Consider the following 8857-nt stretch of genomic DNA (forward strand, 5'->3'; position numbering starts at 1 on the left):
TTCAGTTCAAGACAGAAATCTGATGAAGAATGATCAGTGTTCTAGCATGCTGCTATCAACAACATTCCCACTGAAAAGGTAGCACTTCTGTAATTATCTCTGATATTTCTGTGCTACTTCTGGGTGAAAAGTCTCCAGTATGCACACAGGCTGTGACACTTAAATAGGATGGAGTCACATATAAAATGTATCTAGAGATGGAGCTGGAGAGAACTATATATTTCCAACTGGAAAATAAAATGCAATTTATTAATTGTGTTTTATTAGTCAGGATGCATCAGGTATGCTCCACTTGCAGGAAGGTCAACTGCTGAACACAGTGTCACTTCATCTAGATAATTTCAGTGCTGTTACGGCTGCCAAGAACAGCTCGTTTTTACACATTGGTATAAAAAAAATTAATGAGTGGTTAAAAGCTTCAGATGAAGGCAAGGCAATTCTCATTGCCTTCTCTTTGCAGAGGTTTGTTTTGTGCAGCTGTTCAAGGCATGTAAATATAGCTATCATGTAGTCCTTGCTGTGTTTCACATGGCTTCTGTAGTGGCCTGATCAAAGCTCCAACTGGTGGAAGGATAATGGCTGTTGCCTAAAGAGGTGGGTTTCTGTTCATTCCAGAAGACCTTCTGAATGCTTTCTTAGTTCCCAAGTTGTGTACAATGTTCCAGGTATTGACAGCCAAAATCTTATGTATTTCTATGCAGAATTAAGCAAACTTACTTAGAAGAAATAAAATCAAGCTAGATCTTGCTGCAGTTGGAATAATATCTAGGTAACTACCTTGTAGAGAGAAAGTGTACAAAATTGTCTAGTATTTTTCATCCTTAGCTACTTGTTCACAGAAAACTGGAAACATGCTGAAACTGCAATGCATGAAGTTTTTTGTTCCTCATTAATAACAATGTTATTGACTCCAATGGGTGTTGGAACAGTAGCCTAAAAATCTTTTGAAATTAATTTAGGGTGAAGACACTGGAAAAGTGATCAGCAGACACCTTATTTGATGCCTATATCTGCTGTGAGATACATATTTTGAAACACTTTGAGGGCATAAATTTGTTCACTTCAAGTTATTTACAGAAAGCAGATTGGACTTTCCTTAACTGCAACCAGAACAGCTGGGTAATTATGAATTTTTTCAGGCGTGCTTGCAAAGAACATCATTTTTCTTCCCTTGTAAATTTCACTGGATTCAGGGAGTTCACATATGTCTGTATTTTTCAACATCTAAGGGATCAGTAGGAGTACTGAGCAAGGGAAAGCTATCAGCAAAGGCTTAAATTCACTGAAGAGGATATAAAGCTTCAATGGAAAACTTATATGGGGTCTTCAAACTGAAAAAGACCAGTGACTTACATCAAAGGCTAGAAAACTGTTTTCACCTTCTGGGCATTTTTCATTCATTTCGTAAGGTTCTGCTTTATTTCTGAGCAAAGGAGGATATATGCTTGCATTCATTACATAACAGTGTTTGAAACTCTCTTTATGACTCATTGCTTTGATGACGACCTTTGCAGCCACTTGGATTCTCTTTATTTAAAGAGAGTGTTAGTCAAACGCCTTTTATTCCAGAGACACTGCCATATTATAATAAGCTGAACCTGCAACTAATTTAGTGATTGAGGATATTCTGTGTAGCAAAGATTGCTTCTCACAGTCAGATACATCACTTTGCATCGTCAAACACCAGTAACAGTGGCTAGTTTTGCATGTTGAGCATGTATGTACATGAGAATGAAGCCAATGATCCCCTTTTACCAAAAAAAAAAAAATTCACTCAGAGAGAGCATGTGTGCTTGCAATTGCATTTGTCTAAATAGGTGGAATTACCTGGTGGTATTAGAATTCTACTCTAATATTATCACTGTGAAAACTGCTTCTATCTATGTCAGCCCCATGGGGTATTTTGTAGACTTCAGGGCATGTAGGCAGTTGTTTCTTACTGCTGAGGTGATAGAATCATAGAATCACAGAATGGCTTAGGATGGAAGGGACCTTGGAATCCATCTAGCTTTAACGTCCTGCCACGGGCAGGGTTGTCAACCACTCCATCAGGCTGCCTAGAGTATCCACAGTCTCTCTGGACAGCCTGTGCCAGTGCCTCACCACTCTCTGAGTTAAAAATTTCTTTCTACTACCTAACCTAAATCTTCCCTCTTTTAAGTTAAAACCATCCCCCCTTGTCCTATCACTATCAGACAGTGTAAAAAGGCGGTCCCCCTCCTGCCTGTAAGCTCCTTTCAAGTACTAGAAGGCCATAATGAGGCCTCCCCGTAGCCTTCTCTACACCAGACTGAACAATTTAAACTCCCTCAGTCTGTCTTCATAGAAGAGGTGCTCCAGCCCTTTGATCATCTTCATGGGCCTTATCTGAACCCCTTTCTTGTGCTGGGGACCTCAGAGCTGGATGCAGTACTCCAGATGGAGCCTCACAAGTGCAGAGTGGACATGGACAATCATCTCCCTCACTCTGCTAGCCACCCCTCTTTTGATGCAGCCCAGTATATAACTGGTTACAGGGTACTGCTGACTCATGTCCAGATTTTTGTTAGGCAGGACCTCCAACTTCTTCTCTGCAGGGCTGCTCTCAAGGAGTTCTCCCAGTCCATATACATGTCTGGGATTATCCCAGCCTGAGTGCAACACCATACACCATACACTCAACTAACTTTTTTATGTGGGCCACTTTTCAAACTTGTCCAGGTCCTTCTGGATGGCATCCCTCCCTTCCTTTGTACCAGCTGCACCAGTGAGATTTTGATCATTTTTGCTGTAAATGTTTTAAAATTTATTTTGAATCAGTTAAAAATTAATTATTTGAATAAAAGGATCACACTAAATACAGAAAAGATCAAATCTTAATGGCTTAAAGAAAAATGCTTCTTTAAGGAAAGAGGCAAATATGGAGATGTCTTTACTAAAAGCTTATATTGCCATTCTTTAAGATAATAAGCACACAGGTATATCTGAAGGTCACTCTGAAAATAATGTCTCTTATTTTATTTTGTCAGCTCACAAGGTCTTAGCTGGATGTTGGTGGTATTGCAGTAGAGTTTGAACCTTCGTGACAGTATTCCATTACATTTTGTTCCCATGTGACAGATGGCAACAGAGGGGCAGTCTGACCAAGTGGCATCTAACATGGAAGTGCATCTGAAGCAAAGATGTATCAATGAATTTCTTTACTCAGAAAGAACTGCGCCCACTGACAATCATCAGCACTTCCTAACATTTATGGAGACCAAGCAGTGGATGTGAGCACAGTGAGCCAGTGTGTGGTGCGTTTCAGGAATGGTTAACAACGGCAGTGGATCACCTTCATTTGTGCAGATTTTTATGAGTGCAGCATGCAGGCTCCTGTTCACTGTGGCCAAAATGCACAGCTCCTGGTGATGACTGTGCTGAATTTTTTTTTTGTAACTGAGAATTTGCTCTACCAAATGATGTTATTGTGTTCTTTGTATCTCTTGTGGTTTCCATTGAATTAAACAAGAGGCATTACTTTTGGAGTGACCTACGTACATATTAAAGAATCCCACAGATGTGAAAATCATAGGAGGTCCTCAAAGATAGAGACCAAAGATATAAATTCAGTGTCTAATTCCTGACTTTCTTGAGTTTTTGCCCCAGTACTGCATAAAAATAATGGGTCAGGGGAAGAGTTTAGTTGTAACAGGTCCTGAAAGTATGTAAGCCTCCTAAAGCAGATTTTCATGAGTAAAAGCACTTTTGTGAGAATTGAAAAATGAATGTTTACAGAAATGCCACTGATTCAATCTGAAATGAATGCTAATAGGATTTATTCTGTCAGTGATATCCATTGTTATCAACTAGGATGTGCTTGAAAACATTGTCTATCATGTAATCTTGGATGGAAATCATCATGCATCATCCTCCTTTAGTTCCTGATTCAGTAAATTGGTTAGAATACAGCTAATTCTGAATAAAAGTGTAAATTTCATTGACTTCAGTAAGAAACAAATATGTGCTTTGTATTAAGCACTATTTAAAGGGTTTTTGCTAATGTTACTTTCAACTGTCTTCCTTTTCTTTAGTGTTTGGCAGTCCAGTACTGTCTAATTTATTGCTTGTCATACAACACATCTTTCATAACTACCTTTCATGTTCCTTTGTTGTACAGACGTGTACTGGTGCTATAAATAATGCTGCCGTGTGAGATTTAAAGAACAGTTGCCTGTAGCAAATACCATTGTACGCTGTCACTATGTTTGTGAAGGTTAAAGTTGAATAATTAAGTGAGGTACGAATGTTCGCTCTATGTGTAATTTGTCTTCTATTCACTTACACAGTTTTTGCTTTTGCTAAGGGAAAAGGTGTTACTGAATGAGTAACTGCATTAACTATTTGGAAGCACTGAAGAGGGTGTTTGCTCTAGAGTTGCAAAGGCTTCAGGCTTTTAAAGCTGTGGCTGTTTCCTGAACAGGGGCAATGCTCTTGTCTTGCTTTGCTTCTGTCTATTGCAAAGTCCCTCTGGGTGGAAAACTCAAGTGGATCTGCTGTGGTGCTCACCTACATTTTCAGGAGGGACTATGACTTTCAGGCTTCTGGCAGCTGAAAACAGTATCCTTGTAGACATAGCAGGGTTTTAGGCAGCACTGCAATTGTTCTTCATTAGCTCATGTTCTCTCATTCTTCCTGTTGACTTGTAGGATCTATGCTGTAAGCACCTAACTCTTCCAGCACGCTGCATGTGGAGCCTATTTGCTAAATCAGTGCTGTCCGCTGCATTAGCTGGTGTCATATTGATGATGAGAACAGAGATGCAAAATCTAAGTCCTAGTGAATTTATAATTGCCCCAATAAAGTTGCTTTTATCTCTGTATTGAGTAGAATATATAAATGACCAGATGCTCCCGGTAAAACCCTTCATTTAGGAGACACTGCAGTTTATGGCATGGACAATTTATAGGCAGTAAAAAGGATCATTAGCAACTGAGAGGCAGAACTTGAAAAAAAAACATCTGCTAGTGAAGTAGAAGGCAGGATTCTTTTTTATCAAAAGACAGGGATTTATTTCATGTGCTGGATCTAATACACCTCAGACTCAGTGTGTTTCTTCTGAGTCCCAAGCAGCTCCTACAGAAACACACTGGAGCTCACAGAGTCTCTGAATTTAGTAAGCCAAAGGCTCATGAATTTTTGGTTCTTGACAGACAGTTGCTCTCTTTGGGCCATTTATCAACTTGTGTATAAGTTTGCAAAGGCAAATTGAAAGACTAGAGAGTGAGAGTGAAGAGAAGTAAGTCTCCTTGAGCTAGAAGCACCACTTTTTAACTTTCTCCACTTTCAGTTAGGATACTGAAATATGTCTGTAGCAGCTGGGAATACCTGAAGATGCCACTATGTTCCTGGATATGAGACAGCAGAAAATTCAGTGATACTGATGAACCATGCAGTAGTGCTACTAATACAGTGTTGATCTTTATGTAATTTGTTGTTGGTTTTATTCCTCCTCCAAGACTTTACTGAAACTATAAGGGCAGGATTGGTGTGTCAGGCACCTGTAATCACCTCGAGAGATCCTTCCTCCAGCCTCTGTCCTCAGCAGGAGATTTTCTTCTCATTCCTGTGGATAACACATGGAGCTCTTGGCCCCAGAGGGCTTTGATAAGCTCCACTGTTCTGTGAGAAATGCCAGCAAAGCCAGTCTTGCTATTTATACAGGATAGAAGGGGCTTACGAGCTGAATATACTTAGAGAAGAATCCAAATGCAATAGTGGCAGATGCTTTTAAGGCTTTTATTTGAAGACGGCTTTTAAAGATGAATAACATTAAATAATGTAGGAGATCCCTCATGTGTGCACATCAGTAAAGAGGTCTGTTGCATTTCATTGTAAAAGACAGTTACCATTTTTTTGCTGAATAATGACTGGCAGCCAGCCTATACTTGGGACAACTGGCCACATTATCTGTGGAATACTGAGCATGTGGAGACTACAGGGGGTGATGTGATCCAGTGACGAGGAGCAGGGTGTGAAAGGGCAGGCAGGTCCAAAATACCCACCATTAAAAATACAGGGTAATGGCAGTGGAGGATCTATGTTGCCCACCGAGGTCTGTGTTTTCTCCTATGCTAAAGTGAAGTGAGAGGAGGGCAGCGTGGTTTTCTTAGGTGCATGGAAAATACCCCAGGCCTTCTGAGAGATGTTAATAGAGTAAGTAGTTAATAGAGACAGGGAAGGAGAGAGATGATGACAGAAAAAATTTGTGTTAGTGAAATTCTAAGATCATTCTCATCAGACTCTTCCTACTTTTGGATGGGCCATACCTACCCTGGCTCTCAAGGGCCTAAGTCCTTTGGAAAAGCCCAGAACTAACTGCTCCAGACCAGTGTCATAAAGACAGAATGGCATGTAGATGAAGATTGGAGCAGCAGGGTTGAGGGGCAAGATATGCTTTATGATGTCCTTCATGTGGCAGTTCTCAAAATCTAGCCAGGAATTTCCCCATGGGCTGAATCCCTCTGAATGTGAAATCTGAAAGGTTGAACAGAGGCCACAGGTTTGGATAGACGGGTGCTGTTGCTGATTTTGAACATCAGTGTTGTTAATTATCACTTATTTTCACTGCGGTGAAAGTGATGGTGAAGCAGTCTTCCTCAAGACCATCTCTGCCATCACTGATGCTCTATGAAGGAAAAGGTGAATGTGTCATTGAGTGACATGGTTTAGTGGGCACAATGGTGATGAGCTGATGGTTGGACTAGATGATCTTTACAGTGGTATTTTTCTACTGTAATGATTCTATGATTCTGTGATTCTGTGACTCTGAGTCTCTGTGCCACTGGTGAACCCCTCTATAACAACAGCAAAGGAGCCAAGCCCAGATAAGGGAGGTGGATGAAAACTTCCCTGTCCTTACCCAGCTCTCCTTACCCATCAGCACTGCTGATACCAGAAACAGCACTGAAGACAAAAACAAATCGTCTTCTTAGGAGGAACTTCATTATATATGGGCAGGTAGTGACAGGACAGGAGGAAATGGTTTTAAACTAGAATATGACAGATTTAGACTAGATATCAGGAAGAAATTATTTACTGTGAAGGTAGTGAGAATAGGTTGCCCAGTGAGGCAGTGAATGCCTCCACCCAATCTGGACGGGGCTTTGAGCAACCTGGTCTAATGGGAGGTTTCCCTGCCTGTAGCAGGAAGTTTGGAACCATGTGATCTCAAAGGTCCTTTCCAATCTAAACCATTCTATGATTCTTCTCTCCTGAGCAGCAGGTTCATATCCTTTAATGATGCCACACAGCACAGACCTCAGCAAGAGGCCAGTGCTATAAAGCCTTACGGCCTCTTGGCTTCACAAGTAACATTCAACATCTTAGCAAAGTTTCAGCTAAAATAAAAGGTTAGATAAGTTAGAACTTTAGCACTATTCTGTGGAATATTAAATTTTCTTCACTTTGGAAATCTTGAAATATTATAGCTTTATCTATACCTAATTCAATTTAAAAAATGATTATCTGACCTCCAGCAAGGAAGCTGAATTTTTCTGTTTTCATTTTGCTTTACTGGTTAGCTGACACCTCCTCACCTCATCATTACATTCCATAGCCCCAAAAGCTAATTTAGAAGGGTATGTGCATACAGCATGTCAGCTAGGCTGAGCTACAGGTATGCTGTGATGTGGAGTCACAGATTCACTGAGGTTGGAAAAGACCTTCAAAATCACCAAATTCAACCATCTGCTTAACACTACAAGCCCACCACCAGACCACGTCTCCTTGTTTTACCTCCACAACCCTTAAACACCTCTGGGGATGGGTTCTTCATTTCCCTGGGCAGGCTGTTCTAACACATGGCCACCATGAAGAAAATTCTTCATGACAGCCAATATAAATCTCCACTGGTGCAACTTGAGGCTGTTGTGTTCTATCAATTGTCACCCACCTCACCACAGCCTCCTGTCAGATGGCTACAGAGAGCAATGAGGTCTCCCCCACAGCCTGCTCTGCCCCAGACTGAACAGTCCCCATTCCCTCAGCTGCTCCTCATATGGCTTGTTTTCCTGTTCATTCCCTTTTCTCTGCACATGCTCAAGCAATTCAAACTCTTCTTGCCGTGAGGGGCCAAAACTGTGCTTGAGGTGCAGCCTCATTGGAGCTGAGTACAGTGAGACCTAATCTTCCTTGTTTTTTCTTTTCATTCTGTTTCCAATACAGGCCAGGTTGCTTTTGGACTCCTTGGCCACCTGGGCACACTGCTGGCTCACATTCAACTAGCTGTTGACCAGCACCCCCAATCTCAATTTAATTCTGTACAGGCACCCCAAAGGCTTCATTACAGCTTATTTGATATAGTTGCTGACCTCTGACTGAATATCTTAAGAGTCTCAGATGAATTAATATAACATATATAATTTTATTCAATTACAAAAATGGAATGAGGAATTGTACATGTATATTTTATGTATGTATAATTTACTGATCAGTCTTTGAACTCTTATCTGTTTGACAGTCTGAAACAGTGATTTTAAATTCACCTATGCCTAATTATTTGATCTGCTCCCTTGACTATCTTAACCTTCTTCAAACAGAAGACATTTATCTTCTGAGCATGTTAGGATTTGAACAGAACAAATTAGATGCTGACATGACATTTTTTGAAGCATAATTAAAATGCATGACAAAGTCGCACTTCCATACCTGTAAAAAATGATTTTATTGCGTTAAATATTGAATCCAGGACAGTTAATCAATATTTACCTTACAAGACTGTGGCAGAGACTGTAAAACTCCTGGCCATCGATCCTTTCTTCAGCACTGGGAAATATCTGTGCTAAAATGATGGGATTGGATTGCTTGTAAAGTTCAGGCCACTGTTTCTTGCAGTTCA

This window comes from Coturnix japonica, chromosome 2 (assembly GCF_054131305.1).
Source record: "Coturnix japonica strain WE chromosome 2, WE-NBRP24, whole genome shotgun sequence".
In the NCBI taxonomy this organism is placed as follows: Eukaryota; Metazoa; Chordata; class Aves; order Galliformes; family Phasianidae; genus Coturnix; species Coturnix japonica.